Source organism: Dendropsophus ebraccatus, chromosome 7, assembly GCF_027789765.1.
Source record: "Dendropsophus ebraccatus isolate aDenEbr1 chromosome 7, aDenEbr1.pat, whole genome shotgun sequence".
Classification (NCBI taxonomy): domain Eukaryota; kingdom Metazoa; phylum Chordata; class Amphibia; order Anura; family Hylidae; genus Dendropsophus; species Dendropsophus ebraccatus.
This window is the reverse complement of record NC_091460.1, coordinates 25,893,251-25,920,453: the sequence shown is the minus strand read 5'-3', so window position 1 is coordinate 25,920,453 and position 27,203 is coordinate 25,893,251. Positions and strand designations below refer to the sequence as shown.

The window sequence follows — 27,203 nt, the reverse complement described above, 5'->3', positions numbered from 1 at the left end:
AGGCAATGCGGCCGACGGCTGATGATTGTATAACATGATAAATAAGGCCCTAAACCAATACAGACTCCAGACCAGACACCTAAAGGCCCTATTACACGACACGTTAAGGCTGATAACCGTCTTGTAAATAACGACTTTATCGTTAACCTGAAATCATTCACCATATTACACAGGACAACAGTTGTTAGGGCCCTATTTCACAGGCAGAGCCACAGTGTAAACGGAAGCCGATCTGCTAGATCGGAGCTCGTTTACTGGGCCTTTTCCTTGGCCCCGATGATCGTTTAGCGAGGGCTGCAGGGACATTGTTACCGATGTCCTTGCAGCCCTTGCAGCATACATTACCTAGCAGGGCTTCTCCTCCGCTCTGTCTTCCCCCCCGGGTCCAGCGGCGCAGCATCAGCTTCGGTGTGGCCTGACTAAGCTTTCAGACCGCTCAGCCAATCACTGGCCGCGGCGGTCCAGGCCTGTGATTGGCTGAGCGGTCTGACAGCTCAGTCAGGCCACTCCGGAGTTGATGCTGCACGCAGGACCCGGGGAGGAAGACGGAGCGGAGGAGAAGCCCTGCTAGGTAATGTGTGCTGCTTGGATCGTCGGTCACCGTCGGGCACTGCCGCGCACCGCTATTTCACCGTAGCGATGTGCAATTACACTGAACGATTAGTGAAAAAATTTGAAACTTGAGTGAACAAATGTGGAATTACAGCGAACTATCAGCGAACGATTAACGATAATTTTAGGGTCAGATCTAAATCAACGATCAACGAAATACAAACGATTTTTCAATCATTGTCTGCAACTACACAGAACAATTATCGTTTAAATTCAAACAATATGAAAAATTTTTGCATGATAATGGTCCCGTGTAATAGGGCCCTTAATACAGACCCCAGATAAAATCATCTAAATAGACACAGACTCCAGACCATACACCTTAAAAATATAGACCCGGGGTAAGACACACTCCAAACCAAACACCTTAATACATACCCCAGATAAGACCATCTAAACAAACAGAGACCCCGGGACAGATAAGTACATACACCAGACCATATTCCTTAATAAATACAGAAATCAATCTAGATCCTGTATCCCTAACTTCAAACTAGACCCTTTAAAAAAATCCTGACTGGAGACCCTAAACCCATGGAGAGCCTAGTTTATCACGTTTGCTCGGCTAATAACGGGTCCATAGATGACATGGTTCAATGGCTGTGAGACGTTCACATAAGGTTATTAGCCAAAACCATTGGTCATAATGCACTGACATATTCAACCCTGAGGAGGCCAAATTACGGGAAATCTATTGTACAATGAAAAAATTTATGAGCCAGCTGTTTTTGAATGGTAAAAGTTTAAAGGCCGGGCCGCCTGGTAACTGACCCGGTTTCATCCCGCCTGGGCAGCTCCCAATGATTAATAAAAGAATGGATTCCCCGAGTTAATTGTCTCCAGTATTAACCTTTTCTTCTCTTATGGTAATGAGTCAGTTTAAGACGTTACACAGAACATTAGTCAGAAGATTTATTACACACGTGTAGTAGTGAGCTTTCCCCAAGGTAATGATTGCTTTACCGAAAAGTCAATTATTGGCCATGAGGTCATTGGATGGAGACTGTTCATATAGGGCAGGGTTATGTAACAGGGCGTGTTACCCAGCAAAGCCATTCTCATTAGGAGAGAATCTAGAACCAGATCTGGCTCCAAAAAATTTATGGTGTGTAAAGATCCAAAAAGTTTTTCTCAAGGCTGGGGTCGGCACAAGGAATTGCCCAATTATTGAAGACAAAGTGCTCCAGTATAAATACAGATTATGTTCTTGCCTCTACAATACTGCATCATACATGAAATAATACAAGACAATGAGCATAATACAAGGCAAGGCTGATGAGTCCGCAAAAAACGTTTGCATTTTTGCAGCTGACGGAGGTTGAGATGAGCAGGAAGTCCTTCTACCGAGCCCTTCTTCTCACTTCTGTACAGCTGTCCTGCAGAGCATCGCGTGAGAACTGTGTGACACCAGCCCGGCCAACGCTCTCCACAAACAAGAATAAGTACACAAAGACGCACATAAACCAGAACAGTAAATGGGGCGACTTAAAGGATCGGCAGTGTTTAAGCATACAACACACATCATGAAGTATATACCAGGTTTATTCAAACAACGTCTGCATGGATTTTTCCATAAAACGTTCTGTCTGTTGAGTTATTGTGAAGTTGCTCTATCTTTGGTTGGTTTATGGCTTCTGACAGAAAAAAAAAAAAAATAATAATAATAGTTGTAGGTTGATGGCAAATACTCCATATTCCAAGCCTCCTGCCAAACATCCAAACAATACGGTATTGGCATCCCATTGTTAAGGGAAATCTGTTGTTTTGCTTGTTAAAATGGCCTGTTGTGAAAAATATTCACTCTGTGCCGGAAAGGTAAATCAAGGCTTCTTGCTCATCTTATTACCCATGTAGTTCAGGACTGCTGCTTCTTATATGAATGCCAATGTACTGTATCTACTGCTGTGTGTCCAAAGTGCTGTGAGTGTTGCAGTATAATTTCCCCATTCCCATTAGCTTCTAAATAGCACCACCTGCAGCGGACGTTCACTGCTTGTAAGGGTGCGTTTACACAGAGAGATTTATCTGACAGATTTTGGTAGCCAAAGCCAGAAATGGATTTGAAAAGAGGAGAAATCTCAGTCTTTCCTTTATGACCTGATCCCTGTTTATAGTCTGTTCCTGGCTTTGGCTTTAAAGATCTGTCAGATAAATCTGTCTGTGTAAACACACCATAACCCCTTCTTGTTGTGTTGCTGCATTTTTTTTTCTGCTCACATAGGCTTTCAAACCCAGGGCATCAGTAACCTCTTCTACTGTCACATTCTTTTTATAGTACTAAACTGTAATCATCCCCAGCATAGTAAGTTCAGGGCATCTTTACCAGCACTGTGTCATGGCACAGCAGAGAGGAGTAAGTGCTGTGCTGTGATTGGCCAGAGACGTTAGGATAGGAAGCCTTGTGTGTCTACTTCTAGGAAACAGCCTAGCTGTTCCCCTTGATATGTCAGGACAGAAAAATAGCTGTGCACTATGGCGGGGACTCCAGGGGCTCAATAACAGCAGTAAGAGACAAAAAACATCTTGTTACTAAGCATTTAAAAATATTTTTAAGTAGCAGTTACACTTTTAGGCTATGTTCACACTACGTAAGTCTCTGGACGTAGCACTTTCCATGAATAAGCGGCCGGAGACTTACGTAGTTTGCGTATAATGGAAAGTATACGATGTACGGCTGCACAGTTCACACTACGTACGAATTTACGCCCGGATCGCACGCGGCGCCGTAAAAAATGAACCAGACCATTGTTTGAGGACGAAAATGCTGTAACTTACGCCCGTAGCGTCACATGCGGTCCCGTACGTAGTGGTGATTTCTTCATTTTGCAGCTTTTTGTACCGATCCAAAAGGTTCTGTGGGGTGTCCAGGGCTAGGCGAAGATTTCCAAGTAAAAGACCGCTGTCAGATCGCTACGTAGGGCGCTCGGGAAGCGTAAGTAGACTACAGGCGTAAGTTCGCGGTCCATACATAGCCGGCCGCAACTTGCGTAAATTCTCAGTGTGAACATAGCCCAAAAGTGAATGTACCATCTCATAATTCAATTTTTTTTTTTTTTTACATTACCTTGTTGGCGTGGTGATCCCAGTGGCGCGGTCCATTTTTCAAAACTCTGCCTGCTTCCCGTGCTCAGTGCTGTTTTCCTCTTGTGCTCTGGAGGCGGGCCTGGTGCCCCCTGTGTAATGATATCCCTCCCCCTTGGTGATGCTGCCATACGTGATTCTAATGGAGACACATCACTGAGGGGAGGGGATATCATCACACTGGGGGGCAGCGAACCCACCTTCAGAGCATAGAGGGGGCTGGTGCACAAGGAGTAATCATTGCCGAGCACGGGAAACGGGTGGCATTTCGAAAAATGGACTGCGCCAACCAGGATCTCAGCACCAGTGCTGACAAGGCAATGTAAAAAATAAAACTTTGAATTTCGAGATGGTACATTCGATTTAAAATGTGCAAAGGAGTGCGAACCATAGAGGAAGCCTGTATGGTTACTATAGGGCACCATCTGGTTAATAACACCTCCTTTACGTGGGCATTGAGGACTATGGTCTCCAACGCAATATGCATCTGGTCTCGGCGTGCTTGGGTCAAGTAGCCCCTGAAAGTGGCCTAATTGTTATCATTGCTGTGAAGCCCCTTGTAATTGAAGGGCTTATCCAGGCTTTTAAATTGATGGAGCTGGCCCCTTCAAATTCTGCTCTCATATAGATGGCCTAACCATAGAACAGCCCACAAAACCCCTTTCAATTAGTAGAAAAGCTTGTCCCAGATCTGAAGGCACAATGCCGTCTGCACATCTTATTTTTACTCGTTTTGTTTGGAAAAGTCTCGAGTTTTATTTCAGGAAATCCATCCATCCCTTATCACACGGCATTTCCTCGCACCGCATTGTCCTCTCACTCTATAACAATGGGCTGAGTCGAAAAAAATAAGCATCGTTTTAAGTCCTTACATAATGCGGCCTTGTTTGGCAGCTTTTATAACCAGGATCTTTATGTGGTTTGTGGAGGAAGCTTCTCGCCCCCCCCACCCGCGAGTTATGTGAGAGAAGATCCCAGCACTTTGCTATAATTAGGTGTGAAGCCTTCAGTGTCCTCTCCGCTTCTTTACATCTCTTTTAACATTTCCTTTGAACTATTTAAATTTATTATTATTTTTGGCTTTTTATTTCGGGTATATTTTTGGCTCTCGCTTGTTTCTTTAGCCGTCTCGGGCAGCATCATTATCTCCTGTTCCACCACGGCCGGGCTGGCGGATCTGGCAGGCATCGAGTGTTTTGCACAGTGCAGGTTAATCGATGACCAGAAATTGCAGTTCACAGCTTATTTTGTGAACATCAGGAAACTGAGTTTTTTTTTCGTCAAAGGAATTTGCAGAAGTGAAACGGTTGTATTGTTTTGTATTGTACGAGCCAAACAGAGAAAGGCAAAGCATCTGTATACACTATAGTGACTACTACTGTATATATTGTAGATACATACACTATGGGGGAGATCTATCACACTGGGGTAAAGTAGAGCTGGCCCAGTTGCCCCTAGTAACCAATCAGATTCCACCTTTCATTTTCCAAAGAGTGTTTGAGGAATGAAAGGTGGAATCTGATTGGTTGCTAGGGGCAACTGAGCCAGTGTCACTTTACAGCATGTTTGATAAATCTCCCCCTTATCACTAAAAGTATATGAACCAGCATACTCATAGGGCAAGGGGGTACAAATCTCTGGCACCAGTTGATTTGAAAGAAAAACATTTTCCACCTATACCCAGGGTGCGTTTACACGTAATGGATCCGCGGCGTAATTCTAGCTGTGAGATCCGCTGCGGATCCCTGCCCTGTACGCTTATGGGCAGACCTGCTCGGTCAATCAGTACGCTGCCCCGCCGCAGCGCACTGATTGGCTGAGCGGGACGTGAAGACACCGGGAGTCCTCCTGATATGCTCCTGCGGAGGGGGGGTTAACGAAGCGCGCTGCGGACATACTCACAGCGGGATGTGCATCTTGCTGCGAGTTTGTCTGCTTATAAATGTACAGGGCAGGGATCCGCAGAGGATCTGGCAGCAAGGTATCCGCTGCGGATCTGTTACGTGTGAACGCACCCTAACAGAGCCCTGAAACTTGGGATTTTAGCCAAGTCAGAGACTTCTCCACAAAAAGCTCTGCCTGTCTATGTGTATCCAGCTGTTAACTAAGTGAGAAATCTTTGATGAAGCTCTTAAGGCCCTATTCCGCGGAATGATTATCGGCCGCTACGGCCGATTATTGTCCTGTGAAATAGAAGGCAACGATTAGCCGACATCGTTCAGTTCGGCTGATCGCTGCGTTGTTTGTCTTTCAAACATGTTGAAGGACAAACGACTCATACAGCAACGATCTGCTGCCATCACTCTGCGGAATAGGAGTGGCGGCAGCAGACTGCTGCTGTAGGCTATAGGCTACCCGGACAATCTAGCGATCACCCGGGCAGCCCCCCGCACTTCCCCACAGCCCTCCCCAGACCCACCAGCTCGCTGCTGCCACGCGGAATAGTGGCGGCAGCGAAAGAGGAGCGAACGAGCGCTGATAGCGCTCTCAATCGGCCCGTGGAATAGGGCCTTTAGAGCTTGTGTTTTATGTTGAGGAGACCACCACCTAGATAGAAATCTTTACAGGCAATGTTAAGTGGGAGAAAGGATATGCAAATGAGCAGCCCTCCAGAGGGAAGAGGACTCTTCACAATACATGAGTAATGGTTTTATTGCAAAGAAATGAAAACAGAAGAAGAACGTAAGAAGGAATGTCTTCCGCGCCGTTGTTTATGAGCCATTTGTTTTGCTTTTGTCGTTCGGTTTCCCACATTTTATGACCCCTTTAAGTTGTTCTTTGAATAACATAGTTGTTTTTGTAAAGGAGCTTTCTGACAAATACACCATAAAATCGTCATCACTGGGGGGGTAACAAAGGGGGCCTAACCTCAGAGCCATAAAACGGTATTTGTCGGAAAATCCCTTTAAGTCAGGTGTCAGGCTGGTGATTCATGGTGGATTTGGAATTGGTGGAATGTTCTGGGAATGAGAATCTATTGTATTGTATTGTTCTTTTTTTTTATTATTATTATTTCATGGTCCAAAATCTCACATCCTAGAGACCCCGTCTCTAATATTATATATGGTGTATGGGCAATGAGGCCCCTGTTATAGATTCTACACTGGAGTTTGGGGACTTTGGGTAAAGATCACATGTACCCATCTTAGTGATATTATATATATATATATATATATATATATATATATATAATGGCTCACTGACACAGCCCGACATGTGACCATGGGAAAAATCAGCCTTGACCAAGCCTGTCCCCATTTTTAGCACTCTCCTTGACTAGAGACCTTGCCTGACACACGGACCCTCCTCTCTTGCACAACCTCCTGACCCCACGCAGCATTAACCATTGACCGTATGCTGCTGTTTGCCTTACACCCTTGTTTGTCTGGCGACTTCATCGTCATGTGATCTCCATGGTCATATGATTGCGACATATCACCACATGCCTGTGAATGGTTACAGGGCACAATTTTTTTTTTTTAACACAGTCAGAATATTCGACTTGCAAAATATAGCAATAAAATGGGAGAACAACAACATGGCTGACCTTAATGGCACTATAAAGAGCCCTTGTGGACTATTATAACACCTGCGGATGGAGCAAAGCCCTGAGGGATAGAGCTCTATAGGGCTGCATCATTTATACACTAATGGCTGGGTGGGGGAGGGTATGATGCAGTCCCATGTAAATGCACTTGTTACCTCTGGCAGTGTAAGAATACAGTGATACAAGACCCAGCAATGTGAGGGCTGTGCATCTCCCATATAAGAGGAGCTGTAACTAATATACAGACTGTTATTCCTTCCGCCCAACACATTGTAGGATCAACTCAGCTGAACATGTGTGGTTTCTGAATGAGGAGAGAGGAAGAAGCTACTGCCAGACCCCTCTGCCCCCTCCAGACTCCTCTGTCCCCTCCAGACCCCTCTGTCCCCTACAGACTCCTCTGTCCCCTACAGACTCTTCTGTCCCCTACAGACTCTTCTGTCCCCTACAGACCCCTCTGTCCTCTACAGACTCCTCTGTCCCCTCCAGACCCCTCTGTCCCCTCCAGACCCCTCTGTCCCCTACAGACTCCTCTGTCCCTTACAGACACCTCTGCCCCCTACAGACCCCTCTGCCCCCTCCAGACTCCTCTGTCCCCTCCAGACCCCTCTGTCCCCTCCAGACCCCTCTGTCCCCTACAGACTCCTCTGTCCCCTACAGAATCCTCTGTCCCTTCCAAACCCCTCTGTCCCCTCCAGACTCCTCTGTTCCCTCCAGACTCAGCAGTCCAATCCATACTCCTTTGTCCTTCTCTGGACCCTTCTGTCCCCTCCAGACACCTCTGTCCCCTCCAGACTCCTCCAGACTCCTCTGTCCCTTCCAAACCCCTCTATTCCCTCCAAACCCCTCTGTCCCCTACAGACACCTCTGTCCCCTACAGACACCTCTGTCCCCTCCACACACCTCTGTCCCTTCCAAGCCCCTCTGTTCCCTCCAGATTCCTCTGTCCCCTCCAGACTCCTTTGTCCCCCCAGATTCGTCTGTCCCCTCTAGACCCCTCTGCCCCCTCCAGACTTCTCTGTCAACTCCAGACTCCTCTGTCCCCATCAGACCCCTCTGCCTCCTCCAGACTCCTCTGTCCCCATCAGACCCCTCTGCCGCCTCCAGACTCCTCTGTCCCCTCCAGACTCCTCTGTCCCCATCAGACCCCTCTGCCTCCTCCAGACTCCTCTGTCCCCATCAGACCCCTCTGCCTCCTCCAGACTCCTCTGTCCCCATCAGACCCCTCTGCCTCCTCCAGACTCCTCTGTCCCCATCAGACCCCTCTGCCTCCTCCAAGCTGTGGTCCCTCACTCCTGACCCCTTCTCCCCCTGACATCTCCTATCAGTCAGACATCCCACACCCCATAGAGATTGGCCAATCTTACCCACATCTCTAACCTCACATGTCACCGTCTGCTTCCTCCATCCTCTTCCTCGCTGATGTCTCTCTCCCTCCTCTACACCTTATATAATATCCTGACATGGCGGAGGATGAATTCCCCTCCTTGTAGTTTACAAATGGAACATAACACTACACTAACAAGTCTATTGATCCCGATGTTAGGATGATTAGTTCCCATTGATGTCACTGAGTCTCTGCCGTCTGTGCCAGCATTGCCGGCCATGGAGCCTTGTGATCGATAGAGCGACAGATCCTTCCTCCGCCCGCCATCCCTCCTGATGACTCCATCTCAGTATGGAGATCAATCAATATGAAGGATCACATGTATATACCGGAATACAATACAGAATAAAGTACTGCTACCAATGCCAGCATTTGCGTAGGGAGTTTGGGTTTTGGGTAGGGAGGGTAAGCCATGTAAAGATCCAATAGCTGTAACTGGAAACCATCAGCAGGCATGCTGGGAGTTGTGGTTTCACAGTAACTGGAGAGCCACAGTTTGTGTCCAATGAGCAAATTAGTCTTTATAGGCTGGGTTCACACTATGTATATTTGAGGCTGTATTTGTGAGGCTGTATAGCAACCAAAACCAGGAGTGGATTGAAAACACAGAAAGGCTCTGTTCACATAATGTTGTAATTGAGTGGATGGCCATCATTTAATGGCAAATATTTGCTGTTATTTTAAAACAACGGCTGTGGTATTGAAATAATGGCCGTTATTTACTGTTATATGGCGGCCATCCACTCAATTTCAACATTGTGTGAACAGATCCTTTCTGTGTTTTCAATCCACTCCTGGTTTTGGTTGCTATGAGGACCTGACATGAGGACCAAATACAGCCTCAAATATACATAGTGTGAACCCAGCCCATGGAATGTAAAAAATCAGAATGACCTGCACAAGCAAGGAATGTTGGGAGAATTGAGCTCTGAAGCCTACAGAATTATGAATGCAGCTCTGAAGTATAATACGGAATGTAGATCATCTAAAGGCAGAATACTTTATGTGCATACAAAGCACAAGGTACATAGCAGGATGTTACACACAGAAACAATAGAACAATACAGGACATTTGTATCTGTTGGGCTGGGTCGTAGTCCTTAAAGTGGTAGTCTATGTTTGACAACAGAAACAGCGCCTCTTCTATCCATGGGTTATTCTGGAGGGGACAGAGGGGTCTGGAGGGGCAGAGAAGTCTGAAAGGGACAGAGAGGTCTGGAGGGGACAGAGGAGTCTGGAGAGGACAGAGGAGTCTGAAAGAGACAGAGAGGTCTGGAGGGGACAGAGGAGTCTGGAGGGGACAGAGGAGTCTGGAGGGGACAGAGGGGTCTGGAGGGGACAGAGGGGTCTGGAGGGGCAGAGGAGTCTGGAGGGGACAGAGGGGTCTGGAGGGGCAGAGGAGTCTGGAGGGGACAGAGGAGTCTGGAGGGGCAGAGGAGTCTGGAGGGGCAGAGGAGTCTGGAGGGGACAGAGGAGTCTGGAGGGACAGAGGAGTCTGGAGAGGCAGAGGAGTCTGGAGGGACAGAGGAGTCTAGAGGAGTCTGGAGGGGACAGGGGGGTCTGGAGGGGACAGAGGGGTCTGGAGGGGACAGAGTGGTCTGGAGTGCACAGAGGAGTCTGGAGGGGACAGAGGAGTCTGGAGGGGCAGAGGAGTCTGGAGGGGACAGAGGGGTCTGGAGGGCACAGAGGGGTCTGGAGGGCACAGAGGGGTCTGTAGGGGGCAGAGGAGTCTGGAGGGGACAGAGGGGTCTGGAGTGGGCAGAGGGGTCTGGAGTGGGCAGAGGGGTCTGGAGTGGGCAGAGGGGTTTGGAGGGGACAGAGGAGACTAGATAAAACATGGCCTGTGTCAGATATCACAGCTCGGTCCCATCTACTGCAATGGGACTGTGATACTGGACAAAACCCAAGGACAGGAGAAGCGCAAGTTTCAGCAAGAAGCAGCCATGTGTGTTTTTCTTTTTAATTCTGGGGCATCCCTCTGGCATTTGTAGTTCCCCAGCATCAGTCAGATAGGGTGATGATGTGTTATAGTGTAATGTAGGCCTTGTGTCTGCTCTCAGCCTCCTCTGCATGTTTCCCGGGGGGGCACTCGGCCTCCTCAGGGCCCATACATATTTATAGTGTTTTTCTCATGTACTGCGCCTGCAGGGACATAGTATACAGAACTCGCTATTAAAGTGGCAGGACTTGTTATATAGGAAGATAGAGGAAAATAAGCAGAGAGCTCGGACTCCAGGGCCCACGATGAATAGGGTTGGTTTCTCTGTCCGGAGGCAAAGACTATATTAGGTGACAAAAGGCAGCGTACAGAGATACGTGTTGGTTCCAAACCCTAAAATACTCTGTGCTGCTGGGATCTCTATTCTATTCAATGTGTCATCAGGACACCAGTCTTCTCCTGAAATACTCAGTGCTGCTTTGGAATCTGCTCCCCACTATGTAATTCACCTTGGTATCCCTATTTACACCATGACACTGTCCCTGTTATTTAGCAGTGCCCTGAGTGACATCATCACTAACTCCACACGATCAGATGCTGAAATACTCTGTGCCCCTGGTGACCCTGCTCCTTCCACTACATAACTATCAGTCTGTCACCAATTGCTTCTGTCCTCCTCCACACATCATGACACTGTCACATCCAGCCTCATCCTACTAACAGGTCACAAGGTCAGCACACTCCTCTCCTGAAATACTCTGTGCTGTGGCTGGATTACCAGGAATGAGTGGGCTTTGGCCGATCACACGCAGTCCTGTCCTCACTGACATCATCATGCAAAAGGACAGGTCACTACATTACAACAAAAATCCTGAAATACTCTGTACTGCTGCTGTGTAACTCTCCATCTGTGACTCCATACTTGTCATCATTCCCTTTCGAGCCTTGTCTTTACTAATATCCTCTCATGAGAGGAGGGGAGAGGTCTCCACGCTCCTCTGAAATACTCTGTGCTGCTTTCAGATGCTGCACCTTCCACTAAGGACCTGCAGAACAGCACGTAATGTCCTCACCTTACCGCAACTATAAGGCGAGTAGGTGATGGGGGAATCAACATGTGAATAAGACTTTGCCAATGGGTCCGAGGGCTCATAGCACCCCTAAACGCCCCTTGCCCCTGAACCCCTAATCACCCCCTCCCCCTAAACCCCTAATCGCCCCCGAACCCCTAATCGCCCCTCCCCCTAAACCCCTAATCACCCCTGAACCCCTAATCGCCCCCTCCCCCTGAACCCCTAATCACCCCCTCCCCCTAAACCCCTAATCACCCCCTCCCCCTGAGCCCCCTAATCACCCCCTCCCCCTGAACACCCTAATCGCCCCCTCCCCCTAATCGCCCCCTCCCCCTGAACCCTTTAATCACCCCCTCTCCCTGAGCCCCCTAATCACCCCCTCCCCCTGAACCCTTTAATCACCCCTCTCCCTGAGCCCCCTAATCGCCCCCTCCCCCTAAACCCCTTAATCGCCCCTGAGCCCCCTAATCGCCCTCTCCCCTGAGCCCCCTAATCGCCCCTGAGCCCCCTAATCGCCCCCTCCCCCTGAGCCCCCTAATCGCCCCTGAGCCCCCTAATCGCCCCCTCCCCCTGAGCCCCCTAATCGCCCCTGAGCCCCCTAATCGCCCCCTCCCCCTGAGCCCCCTAATCGCCCCCTCCCCCTGAACCCCTTAATCACCCCCCTCCCCCTAAGCCCCCTAATCGCCCCTGAGCCCCCTAATCCTCCCTGAGCCCCCTAATCGCCCCTGAACCCCTTAATCGCCCCCTCCCCCTGAACCCTTTAATCACCCCTCTCCCTGAGCCCCCTAATCGCCCCCTCCCCCTAAACCCCTTAATCGCCCCCTCCCCCTAAACCCCTTAATCGCCCCTGAGCCCCCTAATCGCCCCCTCCCCTGAGCCCCCTAATCGCCCCTGAGCCCCCTAATCGCCCCCTCCCCCTGAGCCCCCTAATCGCCCCTGAGCCCCCTAATCGCCCCCTAATCGCCCCCTCCCCCTGAGCCCCCTAATCGCCCCTGAGCCCCCTAATCGCCCCCTCCCCCTGAGCCCCCTAATCGCCCCCTCCCCCTGAACCCCTTAATCACCCCCCTCCCCCTAAGCCCCCTAATCGCCCCTGAGCCCCCTAATCCTCCCTGAGCCCCCTAATCGCCCCTGAACCCCTTAATCGCCCCCTCCCCCTGAGCCCCCTAATCGCCCCCTCCCCCTGAACCCCTTAATCGCCCCCTCCCCCTAAGCCCCCTAATCTCCCCTGAGCCCCCTAATCCTCCTTGAGCCCCCTAATCGCCCCTGAACCCCTTAATCGCCCCCTCTTCCTGATCCCCCTAATCGCCCCTTAGCCCCCTAATCGCCCCTGAACCCCTTAATCGCCCCCTCCCCCTAAGCCTCCTAATCGCCCCTGAGCCCCCTAATCGCCCCCTCCCCCTGAACCCCTTAATCGCCCCCTCCCCCTAAGCCCCCTAATCGCCCCTGAGCCCCCTAATCCTCCTTGAGCCCCCTAATCGCCCCTGAACCCCTTAATCGCCCCCTCCCCCTGATCCCCCTAATCGCCCCTAAGCCCCCTAATCGCCCCTGAACCCCTTAATCGCCCCCTCCCCCTGATCCCCTAATCGCCCCTGAGCCCCCTAATCGCCCCTGAACCCCTTAATCGCCCCCTCCCCCTAAGCCCCCTAATCACCCCTGAGCCCCCTAATCGCCCCTGAGCCCCCTAATCCTCCTTGAGCCCCCTAATCGCCCCTGAACCCCTTAATCGCCCCCTCCCCCTAAGCCCCCTAATCGCCCCTGAGCCCCCTAATCGCCCCCTCCCCCTAAGCCCCCTAATCGCCCCTGAGCCCCCTAATCCTCCTTGAGCCCCCTAATCGCCCCTAAGCCCCCTAATCGCCCCTGAACCCCTTAATCACCCTCTCCCCCTGAGCCCCCTAATCGCCCCTGAACCCCTTAATCGCCCCCTCCCCCTAAGCCCCCTAATCGCCCCTGAGCCCCCTAATCGCCCCCTCCCCCTGAAGGCCATGTATTGTAAGAAATACACTTGACGCTATTATAACTGCAACATACATAAAGTTAACACAAGGACATTGAACCCACGACCCTAGAGCTGGGGTAATAAATACCCCGGGGTAATAGATGGTGCCCTAAGGGGAAATCTTGGGGGAAGAAACTGTCGGACATGTTGGATTTCAATTGTTTTCAGGGACATAAGAGGAGGCTGTCCGCAGCTTCTCCCATTAGTATTGTGCCAGGGGGTAATATACAATGTGCCCCTAAGCAGTGTGCCCAGGCTAATGCCTACTGTGCCCCATAGGAAGCTGAGGCGGCAGGGGATAACCCTACACACAGAGGCCGGGGTGATGCAGGATACTATGGCTGTGTGTGCTGCACCATGCGGGTGTTACGATGACTCGGTACATTCCAGAAGATTCCATGTCATCTTCACAACAGCTGATCCCATCCAGGAAGCCTCCTCCCGGGGCAGCTGCACGCTCACTGTGTGAGTGACAACCCTGGCTGCAGCAGCGTCACTGTACACACTGTACGCCTGCAGAACAGTGACTCACCAACCTCTTATAGAGGCACTCACCTAATGTGAACTACCTAGGAGAGGTCCATAGAAACGGAATATAATACACCACAGAACACCACCAACAGTTAAAGGGGAACTCCAGCAAAAAGGTTTTCTTTCAAATCAACTGGTGCCAGAAAGTGACAGAGATTTATAATTTACTTCTCGTAAAAAAAAAAAAAATCGCCAGTTTTCCAATACTTACCAGTTGCTGTATGTCCTGCAGGAAGTGGTTTATTCTTCCCAGTCTGACACACTGCTCTCTGCTGCCACCTCTGTCCATGTCAGGAACTGTCCAGAGCAGGAGAGGTTTTCTATGGGGATTTGCTGCTGTTCTGGACAGTTCCTGACATGGACAGAGGTGGCAGCAGACTGTGGAGGATACGCCACTTTTTTTGCAGGGCATACAGCAGCTGATAAGTACTGGAAGACTAGAGATTTTTTTTTTAATAAAGGTAAATTATAAATCTCCTGCATTTTCTGGCACCAGTTGATTTTAAATATTATTATTATTATTTTTTTTTTTTTGCTGAACTATTCCTTTAATGAAAGGGTGTGCAAGGTGTGCAGCCTATGGTCTCCATTCACTAACAGCAACAAATTGAAAAACAATACTGCAGATGCTTTCATTATACCATGAATAAGCCTTATTTATGTGGAGAAGTCATACATTTTTTATCACTATCCCCGGGGATAGCGGCTGGATGAACGCTATTCCTTCTAACACACGCTCAGCTGGAAATACCACATTCCCAATGCTTGTGCCCCCAGGGAAGAGTCCGCAGAGCCCCGGATACATAGTCATCTGTGATCAGCAGGCATGGCTGACTTTCATCTAATATACATGACGCCACAGGAGATGACAGTGATGGATCCGCCAGCTGGGAAACCCACAACATGTTCCATAATAAACAAGTCTGCAGCTCCCTGTATATGTGCATCTAAGGGGTGATCCAGCGCTACAAAGACATGGCCACTTTCTTCCAGAGACAGCACCACTCTTGTCTCCAGTTTGGGTGCAGGTTTTGCTGCTCAGTTCCATTGAAATGAATGGAGCTTTGTCTCTGAAAGAAAGTGGCCATGTTTTTGTAGCACTGGATAACCCCTTTAAGACAATGCATTTCCCTGTATAAGGGTTTCTTTTATAAACGTGTGCCATTCCCTGGAAGAGAGTGTGCATTTAGTTTTAAAGGGGAACTGGTGTCAAAAAGTTATATAGATTTTGTAATTTATTTCTATATAAAAAAAAATATTTCAGTACTTATCATCTGCTGTATGTCTTGCATGAAATGGTGAATTCTCTTCAGTCTGACACAGTGCTCTCTGCTGCCTCCTCTGTCCGTGTCAGGAACTGTCCAGAGAAGGAGGATTTCTATGGGGATTTGCTACTGCTCTGGACAGTTCCTGACACGGAAAGAGGTAGCAGCAGAGAGCACTATGGCAGACTGGAGAGACTGCAGGACATACAGTAGCTGATAAGTATTGGAAGACTGGAGATTTAAATAGAAGTATATTGTACATCTGTATAACGTTCTGACACCAGTTAATTTGAAATCTTTTATTTTTATTTTTTTTGCTGGAGTACCCCTTTAACCCCTTTAACCCCTTCCCGACCAAGGACGTAACTGTACGTCCTCAGTCGGGTAGGGGTGTTCAGAGCAGGGCTGTGCGGCGACCCCGCTCTGAACCACCGCGATCCCGGGTGTTATTAATAGCCCAGGACCGCGGCCATTGGTCCGATCACCACACCCGCTAATGAGCCATTTAGATGCATCTAAATTGCTCTTTATGCCCCATCCCTGGTGTCTAGTCGGCATCGATCGCCCCCCCCCCCCCCCCCTGCGATGCGATCACGGAGGGGTTATTATTACATTTCTGATCTCGCACGGTAAATGGCGTAAGTGCAAAAATCCACCAAAGTGCAAAATTGTGCATTTTTGGTCACATCAAATCCATAAAAATAGTAATAAAAAGCGATCAAAAAGTCACATATAAGCAATTAAGGTACCGATAGCAAAAATTAAAATTTGCACAGTCCTGAAGGGGTTAAGAGGGCATACTGTACTTCCTGTGTGCATTTCCTTTCATGAAAGTGTGCATTTTCCTGTAAGAGGGTGTGTGCTTCACTTTAAGGCTATGTTCCCACACAGTATTTTTTCTCAGTATTTGCTCAGTATTTTGCAAACAAAACCAGAAGTGGATTGAGAACACAGAAAGGATCTGTTCACACACTGCTGAAATTGAGTGGATGGCCGCCATTTAATGGCAAATAGTGGCTGTTATTTCAAAACTATGGCCGTTGTTTTAAAATAATGGGGGAAGGGATGTGCTGCATGTGGCCCCTGGTGTCCCCAGGATGGGGAGGGATGTGCTGCATGTGGCCCCTGGTGTCCCCAGGATGGGGAGGGATGTGCTGCATGTGGCCCCTGGTGTCTCCAGGATGGGGAGGGATGTGCTGCATGTGGCCCCTGGTGTCTCCAGGATGGGGAGGGATGTGCTATATGTGGCCCCTGGTGTCCCCAGGATGGGGAGGGATGTGCTATATGTGGCCCCTGGTGTCTCCAGGATGGGGAGGGATGAGCTGCATGTGGCCCCTGGTGTCCCCAGGATGGGGAGGGATGTGCTATATGTGGCCCCTGGTGTCTCCAGGATGGGGAGGGATGAGCTGCATGTGGCCCCTTGTGTCTCCAGGATGGGGGGGATGTGCTGCATGTGGCCCCTTGTATCTCCAGGATGGGAGGGATGAGCTGCATGTGGCCCCTGGTGTCCCCAGGATGGGGAGGGATGTGCTATATGTGGCCCCTGGTGTCTCCAGGATGGGGAGGGATGAGCTGCATGTGGCCCCTTGTGTCTCCAGGATGGGGGGGATGTGCTGCATGTGGCCCCTTGTATCTCCAGGATGGGAGGGATGAGCTGCATGTGGCCCCTTGTATCTCCAGGATGGGAGGGATGAGCTGCATGTGGCCCCTGGTGTCCCCAGGATGGGGAGGGATGAGCTGCATGTGGCCCCTTGTGTCCCCAGGATGGGAGGGATGTGCTGCATGTGGCCCCTTGTGTCCCCAGGATGGGAGGGATGTGCTGCATGTGGCCCCTGGTGTCTCCAGGATGGGGAGGGATGTGCTGCATGTGGCCCCTGGTGTCCCCAGGATGGGGAGGGATGTGCTGCATGTGGCCCCTGGTGTCCCCAGGATGGGGAGGGATGTGCTATATGTGGCCCCTGGTGTCTCCAGGATGGGGAGGGATGAGCTGCATGTGGCCCCTGGTGTCCCCAGGATGGGGAGGGATGTGCTGCATGTGGCCCCTGGTGTCTCCAGGATGGGGAGGGATGAGCTGCATGTGGCCCCTGGTGTCTCCAGGATGGGGAGGGATGAGCTGCATGTGGCCCCTGGTGTCTCCAGGATGGGGAGGGATGTGCTGCATGTGGCCCCTGGTGTCTCCAGAATGGGGAGGGATGTGCTGCATGTGGCCCCTGGTGTCTCCAGGATGGGGAGGGATGTGCTGCATGTGGCCCCTGGTGTCTCCAGAATGGGGAGGGATGTGCTGCATGTGGCCCCTGGTGTCCCCAGGATGGGGAGGAGAGGAATCTCCCGGCTTTCATTCTGCAGAGTATCTTTCTTCTTCTCTACTGCCTTCCTGTCATTGTCACATGGTGTGTGTGTGTGTGTGGGGGGGGGGGGGGGTGTTGTATACATATTGTATACATAGCACAAATAGAGGGGAAAGTATAGAGAAGAGGGGAATGTCAGGCATGTAGCGGCCATTGTAAAAGTGATAAAGTGATAAAGTGACAGAGCCCATGGACTGTGGAGATCACAGGCTGAATGTGCCGGTGTAGGAGGGACCACGCTTATAATACATTGATTCATTCTGACATAATATTACCTAATAATAGTAGCCAAATAGCAGTGCCATGCATAATACTGCCATATAGTAGCCACATAACAGCACCATACATAATACTGCCATATAGTAGCCACATAACAGCACCATGCATAATACTGCCATATAATAGCCACATAACAGCACCATGCATAATACTGCCATATAATAGCCACATAACAGCACCATACATTATACTACCATATAATGGCCACATAACAGCACCATACATAATACTGCCATATAGTAGCCACATAACAGCACCATGCATAATACTGCCATATAATAGCCACATAACAGCACCATGCATAATACTGCCATATAATAGCCACATAACAGCACCATGCATAATACTGCCATATAATAGCCACATAACAGCACCATGCATAATACTGCCATATAATAGCCACATAACAGCACCATACATAATACTACCATATAATGGCCACATAACAGCACCATACATAATACTACCATATAGTAGCCACATAACAGTACCATACATAATACTGCCATACAATGGTCACATAACAGTACCATACATTACAGTACCTACTGATATAATAATTGCTTTATATAGCACCACCTATATACCCCCAGAGCTTCCCATACAGAATGATACCTCCCGTGTATAATGGTGACAGTATATTGGGATGGGGGGCCCCTCTGTCCCTCCCGCAGGTGGTCTCACGCTGACAGTCACACCATCGCAAACGGCTCTAACAACATTGTCAGGTTTCTCCTGTGATTTCTCAGATTGCTGTCATGTATAATATCTGGTAAAGATACTGCCCTGTCGATCAACCCCATGCCTGCCAGGGGCTAGGAATAGACAGAGGACTGGAATTGTTTTGTGATTCCTAATAAAGGGGGTTGAGCCCGTCCCTGTCTATGCTACACAGTCCCTGTAATAATGAAGCCATGGTGTACTCGCCCCTGTCACTACAGCGCTCTGCACGGTCCCTGCTGTCCACATAGCCGCAATGTTGTCGTCCCTTTTTACTCTCTGTCATTATCCCACAATGCACCAGTGTCTTGTATGGCAGGAGCGGCCTCCAGAGAGGCCCATTACCCTCTCACTACACCATTTATTCTCTCACTTATTCCCTAATCGTCAGACTCCATGTCCTTCCCTCTTATAATATCAGGGATCCGTGCCGTTCTATATGCGGTATACAGCATGGGGGCACTGGTATACAGCATGTTCTGCACTGGTATACAGCATGTGGTGCACTGGTATAGAGCATAGGCTGTAGTTGGTCCGTGTAATAGTGCCCTAACATGCCCGACGCTTTTCTTCCCTGTTGGGGGATAACTGGGGAGCCCCCATACACTATAGATTATAGGCCTAAATCAGACAGACACCCCAACCATCCTTTCTACCAGACTGTCTGCTTCTCCATATTATTAGAGAGCAGCTTATTAACCAAAATTTTAGGGGTACCCCAGAAACGCGTCACATGTAGCGAAACTCTTTTTTTACTCTTTTAAAGTGCCATGAGGCAGCGGCAATTACCTGCCCCTATTGTCCTCTAACAGGACCCCAGTGATACAGCAGTCCTAGCAGTCCTGGATTGTCCACTAAGCAGTTTTGGCATGGAAGTGCTGATGGTGGCTCTTCTCTCTGCTCCTCTGCTTATCCTGGTTACTGATATTAATCATTGATTCCTGAGATATAAGATGTCGCTCAGGACTTTGGTAGGAGATGTAACCTCCCTGAGAGAGGCGGCGGGCCCAGAACTCGCCTGACCTGTGTGGCGGCCGGCCGCTGCTGCCTCTTTTCATGTGTTAATAAACAGACAGAGTCTTGTCGTTTCCTTCCCGTCAATGGTAATGAGGATTACTATAATGGGATTACGCCTTAAAGCCAGTCTGGAGGAACCCCGAGAGAATACCAGACTCAGTGGTAAAGAGCAGATTCATCTCTGAGAAAGAAGCAGCCCCCATTGGTTTAACAGGTCATAGAAGGTCATCCTGCAAAGTGGACAATCCCTTTAAGCTTCCATGAGAGCTGAGAATCACCGGTGATGTCCCTGATTCTCTGACTATGTAGGATGATGGGAGACGATGGGGTCATACATAATCCTTACACCCAGTCTATGAGGCGCACAGTCTCCAGGAAACTATTTATCTATAGAGACGAAAACGCTGAAAAGACCAGTTATTCCTGATATACTGGGAGAAGCATACAATGGGCACCAGTATAACCAGTAAGATGTTATCATACGTAAGAGTAGCAGATACTGGTGTAATGTCATCAGGGCCATTTGTGCAACTGGTATAGATTATAGTGATATGGAGCAAGCTGGTATAACCGTATATAATTATATATATGTACAGCTGGTATAACCTGGGTATCTCCTGTATATAATATATATGTACAGCTGGTATAACCTGGGTATCTCTTGTATATAGTTATATATGTACAGTTGGTATAACCTGGGTATCTCCTGTATATAATATATATGTACAGCTAGTATAACCTGGGTATATACTGTATATAATTATATAAATGTACAGCTGGTATAACCTGGGTATATACCGTATATAATTATATAAATGTACAGCTGGTATAACCTGGGTATCTCTTGTATATAGTTATATATGTACAGCTGGTATAACCTGGGTATCTCCTGTATATAATATATATGTACAGCTAGTATAACCTGGGTATATACTGTATATAATTATATAAATGTACAGCTGGTATAACCTGGGTATCTCCTGCATATAATATATATGTACAGCTGGTATAACCTGGGTATCTCCTGTATATAATTATATATGTACAGCTAGTATAACCTGGGTATATACTGTATATAATTATTTTTTTTGTATAGCTGGTATAACCTGGGTATCTCCTGTATATAATATATGTACAGCTGGTATAACCTGGGTATCTCCTGCATATAATATATATGTACAGCTGGTATAACCTGGGTATCTCCTGTATATAATTATATATGTACAGCTAGTATAACCTGGGTATATACTGTATATAATTATTTTTTTTGTATAGCTGGTATAACCTGGGTATCTCCTGTATATAATATATGTACAGCTGGTATAACCTGGGTATCTCCTGTATATAATATATATGTACAGCTGGTATAACCTGGGTATCTCCTGTATATAATTATATAACCTGATCATTAATGACTTGGCTCTATCTATTGCACGCCCCATCTCCTGACATACACCATGTTTTCAGTACGGGGCCACACACCGGCAGCAGTCTCTAAGCTCATTAGGTAATCAATAGAAATTAGTCCTCTCCATGGGAGAAAGCCGATGAGAATTTTATTTGAGCCTCTGAGACTGGTGGTGATGTGTAACACGGCAGCCGCTGCTCGGCCCTGTGTGCTGCGGAGAGGAGCCATGTGCCAGCGCTCAGGTGATGGAACGTGGAGACCAATCTGCTGACTTATAAAAATCAATGACCCAAGAAAAGAAGAGAAATCCTCTGAAATTCTGTCCTGATGAGTCACCGGAGATATCTCATCACCCCTCCCCATGGCTGACACATCTTAAAGTGAACATACCATCAGGTACATCGCTTTTTTCCCCCCTTAAAGGAGAAGTCAGGCAAAACTTTTTATGAAAGTATTGTATTGTCCCCCAAAAGTTATACAAATCCCCAATATACACCTATTATGGGGAATGCTTATAAAGTGCTTTTCCCCCTGCACTTACTACTGCATCAAGGCTTCACTTCCTGGATAACATGATAATGTCACTTCCTGGATAACATGGTGATGTCACTTCCTGGATAACATGGTGATGTCACGACCTGACACCCAGAGCTGTGCGGGCTGTGGCTGCTGGAGAGGATGATGGAAGGGGGACACTGAGGGACACAGGGCACTGGAGGGACACTGAGCATCCCTCTGTCATCATCCTCTCCAGCAGCCACAGCCCGCACAGCTCTGGGAGTTGGGTCGTGACATCACCATGTTATCCAGGAAGTGACATCACCATGTTATCCAGGAAATGACATCACCATGTTATCCAGGAAGTGACATCACCATGTTATCCAGGAAGTGAAGCCTTGATGCAGTAGTAAGTGCAGGGAAAAAAAGCACTTTATAAGTGCTCCATTCATTCTAATGGAGATGTGTCACAGGGGAGGCAGTTTCGTCACACTGGAGGGCGGCTGGCCTGTCCCCAGTGCTCCCAGCTGGGCCGCTGTTAGGAAAAGACCAGAGCCAAATGTGGGAATCAGATGGTGGTTCAAAAAAAAGGACAGCACCACCGGCATCCCCCAATGGTACATTCGCTGTAAAGGAGTAGTCCTAGAGAATCCTAGGTGACCCCACTAGCAGAATAGTGAGCGCAGCTCTGGAGCATAATAAAGGATCTAACTCAAGATCAGTACAGGATAAGTAATGTAATGTATGTACACAATGACCCCACCAGCAGAATAGTGAGTGCAGCTCTGAAGTATATATATACTGTATACACATCACCGCAGCCACAAATCATGACATTTGCACAAACTTAATGTTAGTCAGTGTGGGGGGAAATATGCAGGGTATTTGCAACGATTGCATAATTTCTGACATCTTGTCACATGATATCACAAAGCCACAGAGGAGATGTAATCTGGGAATACATTACTGTTTGCAGCTATAGACGGTCAGTATAATGAAATGCCTCTTCCTTTCAGCCCTGTGTAATGTGATTGCGGAGCACAATAGGGATCGTTCCATCAATACACGGATAGTGTATACTGACAGGATACAGGGATAGCCATAGTGTATAATGACAGGATACAGGGATAGCCATAGTGTATAGTGACAGGATACAGGGATAGCCATAGTGTATAGTGACAGGATACAGGGATAGCCATAGTGTATAGTGACAGGATACAGGGATAGCGTATAAGGTGGATAGTGTATACTGACAGGATACAGAGATAGTGTATAGTGACAATAGCGTATAGTGACAGGATACAGGGATAGTGTATAGTGACAATAGTGTATAGTGACAGGATACAGGGATAGTGTATAGTGACAATAGTGTATAGTGACAGTATACAGGGATAGTGTAAAGTGACAATAGCGTATAGTGACAGTATACAGGGATAGTGTATAGTGACAATAGCGTATAGTGACAGTATACAGGGATAGTGTATAGTGACAGTATACAGGGATAGTGTATAGTGACAATAGCGTATAGTGACAGTATACAGGGGTAGTGCATAGTGACAATAGTGTATAGTGACAGTATACAAGGATAGCGTATAGTGACAGTATACAGGGTTGGTGTATAGTGACAATAGCGTATAGTGACAGTATACAGGGATAGTGCATAGTGACAATAGCGTATAGTGACAGTATACAGGGATAGTGCATAGTGACAATAGCGTATAGTGACAGTATACAGGGATAGCGTATAGTGACAATAGCGTAGTATAGTGACAGTATACAGGGATAGTGTACGTCTCCTGTATCAGCAGCCACATGTAATGGCCTCTTAGTTCCCCAGAAGGGTTGGATAATGCCCATATTATTGTTGTGGATTATCAGACACCGTCTTCTCCCTGGGAGATACGGGCGACGTCTGGGAGAATCAAACAAGCGGCTCTGAGAAAGTAAAGAGGTAGTGGGGGCACAGAGAGTGTTTACTGAGCGCTCACCCAGTACATACATGGAGTTTAGTGCCCAGATTATACTATTTTATGTCTGTAATCCCGGATAATACGTCTAATTGACCTGACTTACATCTACTGTGTTTAACACTGCGAAGATTTAGCTCTCGGATTAGACCATTAAATTCCTCAGCCTTTAAATAAACAGCTAATCCCTGGGTGGAAATGATCTCAGGTCACCGGGGAGGCCAGGCTATGCTGTGTCCATCACCACGGAGGCCAGGCTATGCTGTGTCCATCACCACGGAGGCCAGGCTATGCTGTGTCCATCACCACGGAGGCCAGGCTATGCTGTGTCCATCACCACGGAGGCCAGGCTATGCTGTGTCCATCACCACGGAGGCCAGGCTATGCTGTGTCCATCACCACGGAGGCCAGGCTATGCTGTGTCCGTCACCACGGAGGCCAGGCTATGCTGCGTCCCTGTCACCGGGGAGGCCAGGCTATGCTGCGTCCCTGTCACCGGGGAGGCCAGGCTATGCTGTGTCCCTGTCACCGGGGAGGCCAGGCTATACGTGTCCCTGTCACCGGTGAGGCCAGGCTATGCTGTGTCTCTGTCACCAGGGAGGCCAGGCTAACCCATGCCGTGTCCCTGTCACCAGTGAGGCTAGGCTATGCTGCATCCCTGTCACCGGGGAGGCTAGGCTAGCCTATGCCCCTCTCATCGGGGAGGCCAGGCTAGGCCGTGTGTCCCTGTCATCGGGGAGGCCAGGCTATGCTGCGTCCCTGTCACCATGGCAGTGTCAACGCTACAATGCCCCCAGCACACCTATAGCACCATCACAGCAACAGTGCCCAAGCACAACAACAGTACCTCCATCACAGTCACAGTGCCCCCAGCACAGCCACAGTACCCCCAGCACAGCCACAGCGCTCCTAGTACAGCCACAATGCCCCCAGCACAGCCACAGTACCCCCAGCACAGCCACAGCGCTCCTAGTACAGCCACAATGCCCCCAGCACAGCCACAGTACCCCCAGCACAGCCACAGCGCTCCTAGTACAGCCACAATGCCCCCAGCACAGCCACAGTATCTCCAGCACAGCCACAGTACCCCCAGCACAGCCACAGTACCCCCAGCACAGCCACAGTATCTCCAGCACAGCTACAAGGCTCTGGAAGCCACACACCTGATGACATGTCAGAAATCATTTTGATGACAGATACTCTTCAACGAAGTAGAAGTAGAGGTGTGGACCATAACAACTACCATGATTTTTCTGGATTTTAAAAAGTGCCAAATGTGCCGTATATGAGAATTCCCGTCACTGCCTGCGAGGAGTCCTCCGCTCGTCCATGTCCGCAGGTAGTGCTTGGCGTGTTTACTATACTCAGCATAACTGTGCGTTTAGTGTGACACCTTGTTGACATAACAGTGCGGCAAGTGCTGACAAAGTGCCACAATTATTGCTGTGGAGCGATAAGACTGGAGACCGAGAACGAGATAAGAGGCCGATTTATCACTCACAGACTATTATAGGATCATTTACTGAGTCATTATCACCCAGGCAGCTGTAATACTAGAGCTGTCAGTCATTGTAAAGATGTTCTGCAGCTGCTACTGTCTGTGATTTACACCAGGCGACTGTGTAACGTATAAGATGGGAAGAGAAAAAATAATGTCTCCACACCATGACACCATAGTGTCCCCCACACAAAATGCCCCACCACACACCAAGAGGCCCCTCTGTACAAAGTAAGCTGCACCATGTCCCCTCATTGCCTCCACACACTCCAAGTGCCCCCACACACAGTATGCGCAGACATTGTGCCCCTTTGTGTGACTTCTAAGTACCCCTACACATAGTTAGTGACTTATTATGGACCCCACACCCAGTATGTGTCCCCTTAGTGCCCCTACACACAGCCTGTATCCCCATAGTACCCCTACACACAGTATGTATCCCCATAGTACCCCTACACACAGCCTGTATCCCCATAGTAGTCCCCCACACCCAGTATGTGTCCCCTTAGTACCCCCACACACAGCCTGTATCCCCATAGTACCCCCACACCCAGTATGTATCCCCTTAGTACCCCTACACACAGCCTGTATCCCCATAGTACCCCTACACACAGCCTGTATCCCCATAGTACCCCCACACCCAGTATGTATCCCCTTAGTACCCCTACACAAAGCCTGTATCCCCATAGTACCCCCACACCCAGTATGTATCCCCTTAGTACCCCTACACACAGCCTGTATCCCCATAGTACCCCTACACCCAGTATGTATCCCCATAGTACCCCTACACCCAGTATGTATCCCCATAGTACCCCTACACACAGCCTCTATCCCCATAGTACCCCTACACCCAGTATGTATCCCCATAGTACCCCTACACCCAGTATGTATCCCCATAGTACCCCCACACCCAGTATGTATCCCCTTAGTACCCCTACACACAGCCTGTATCCCCATAGTACCCCCACACCCAGTATGTATCCCCATAGTACCCCTACACCCAGTATGTGTCCCCTTAGTGCCCCTAAACAAAGTAAGCAATGCTACATGCAATAAGTACATCCATTGCACTATACACTCCTGAACAGGGGGTGTAACAGTATATACAGACAGTATATACTCCTGTACAGGGGGTGTAGCAGTATATACAGAGGCTGTACGGCAGTATATGCTCCTATAAAGGGGGTGTAGCAGTATATACTCCGGTACAGGGGGTGTAGCAGTATATACTCCTGTACAGGGGGTGTAGCAGTATATACTCCGGTACAGGGGGTGTAGCAGTATATACTCCGGTACAGGGGGTGTAGCAGTATATACTCCGGTACAGAGGCTGTAGAGCAGTATATTCTCCTGTACAGGGGGTGTAGCAGTATATACAGAGGCTGTAGAGCAGTATATACTCCTGTACAGGGGGTGTAGCAGTATATACAGAGGCTGTAGAGCAGTATATACTCCTGTACAGGGGGTGTAGCAGTATATACAGAGGCTGTAGAGCAGTATATACTCTGGTACAGGGGGTGTAGCAGTATATACAGAGGCTGTAGAGCAGTATATACTCGTGTACAGGGGGTGTAGCAGTATATACAGAGGCTGTAGAGCAGTATATACTCCTGTACAGGGGGTGTAGCAGTATATACAGAGGCTGTAGAGCAGTATATACTCTGGTACAGGGGGTGTAGCAGTATATACAGAGGCTGTACAGGGGGTGTAGCAGTATATACTCCTGTACTGGGGGTGTAGCAGTATATACTCCTGTACAGGGGGTGTAGCAGTATATACAGAGGCTGTACAGGGGGTGTAGCAGTATATACTCCTGTACTGGGGGTGTAGCAGTATATACAGAGGCTGTACAGCAGTATACACTCCTGTACAGGGGGTGTAGCAGTATATACTCCTGTACAGGGGGTGTAGCAGTATATACAGAGGCTGTACAGGGGGTGTAGCAGTATATACTCCTGTACTGGGGGTGTAGCAGTATATACAGAGGCTGTACAGCAGGTATACACTCCTGTACAGGGGGTGTAGCAGTATATACAG

The 27,203-nt window shown here is 48.8% G+C and overlaps 1 protein-coding gene across 2 annotated transcripts in view; it reads left to right on the top strand.

The window, feature by feature from the left end:
- The window catches only part of SLC4A11 (solute carrier family 4 member 11), a 123,140-nt gene that overhangs the window by 4,948 nt on the left and 90,989 nt on the right, over positions 1–27,203 (top strand). The gene's annotated exons all lie outside the window — the stretch shown is intronic.